Consider the following 1,306-nt stretch of genomic DNA (forward strand, 5'->3'; position numbering starts at 1 on the left):
GGATTTGATTTCCTTCTGTCCATATGCATGTCATTCAGACATGTGTCTGTACATTCGGCTCAGGTAGTACCACTAGTTTTGACATACCAAGAAGCAGCCATACCATTAACCTTGACTCGATGCTGTGGGGACATGGGAGAGAGTAGAGCGGAAGGAATTACCTAGCCCACCCCAATGTGTCACGAGGAGCAGGCAGGCAGGCAGGGCTCCTTCTGCCAGCCAAACGTGTCTCTGCTCCGGTCCAAGGTACGGCCAGCAACAAGGCTCGGTGGTGGTTGTGCCTGACGGAGCGTGCTTGCACCTGCGTGAGGAAGGCAGGCAGCGGAAAAACGCATGAGAGAGAATAGCAAATCAAAGAGCAGGTCCATGGCGTAGGCATGGAGCAGGCAGACGTTGAACCGCACGGGCGAGCAGAAGCACCTGGACGACGGCGCGAATCTGCCTGGCGTGCTCGATCTGGCCGCCGCCTGAGGTGGGGTGCGGAAGAGAGGGAAGCCGTCTCCTCACTCATGGCGGCGTCATCGGGGGTCCTGTCCCGGGCGCGACTGTGGGAATGGAGCCCCAGGTCGAAGCCTTGGGCGACCATGGCCGGCGGCGGATCTGGTCGCTCCATCTCCCTCTTCTCTTCAGATGAGGGGAGGAGAGGGGAGTGGAGAGGGTGGGGGAGAGAGCGGAGGACATGGCCGGCGGCGAGGTCACATGAGACGGGGTGAGGTCGGCGGCGCCCATGTGGGTAGGGTTCCGATCTGGAATTCTGGATCGGGAGCGTGTGTTTCGGTGAGGAGGAGGGGGTTGGGACGCCCAAGGAAGTTTTGCTCCATGGCCACGGATTCCTGCACCCTGATTGGTCAATACCTATCTCTCGCGGATCGATCCACGTCTCGAATCGATCTCAGCCATCAATTCATATCCGATGGTAGAAAGGAGAGTGAGCTGGTTTTGCTTTTTGCCTCCACCTGACCGACCGGGAGTCACGTCACGGATCGAAATCTTTTCGAAGGAAGTTCTCAATGGGCCACGGATCTGATTGGTCAACCTTGTGTCCCACGGATCGATCCAACATTTCAAGTCCATCTAGATCATTTATCTACACTAGTAGAATGTCCGTGTGGTGAGGCCACAAGTGATGATGGATAATTTTAGGGAGGCCTTGGAAGCTTGTGATCTATGTGATGTGGGTTACAGTGGTGATAAATACATCTGGAGAAATCACAAAAAAGAAGTAAGGAATTATATTTGTGAGCGTCTGGACCGTGCCACGGCGAACTCGGAGTGGTGTGAACTGTTCCCGGAATTTACAGTGGTG

At 55.5% G+C, this 1,306-nt stretch overlaps 1 long non-coding RNA gene across 4 annotated transcripts in view; it reads right to left on the reverse strand.

Moving 5' to 3' along the window:
* LOC119362261 overlaps positions 1-793 on the reverse strand; it is a 7,984-nt gene extending 7,191 nt beyond the window's left edge. For all 4 annotated transcript variants that reach the window (XR_005173236.1, XR_005173237.1, XR_005173234.1 and 1 more), the window contains exons 1-2: positions 421-793; positions 162-301 (exon numbers count right to left, since the gene is read on the reverse strand). This is a non-coding gene — a long non-coding RNA (uncharacterized LOC119362261). The remainder of the gene's footprint in view (positions 1-161; positions 302-420) is intronic.
* Between the last annotated feature and the right edge of the window lie 513 nt (positions 794-1,306).

Source organism: Triticum dicoccoides, chromosome 2B (genome assembly GCF_002162155.2).
Source record: "Triticum dicoccoides isolate Atlit2015 ecotype Zavitan chromosome 2B, WEW_v2.0, whole genome shotgun sequence".
NCBI classification, from domain to species: Eukaryota; Viridiplantae; Streptophyta; class Magnoliopsida; order Poales; family Poaceae; genus Triticum; species Triticum dicoccoides.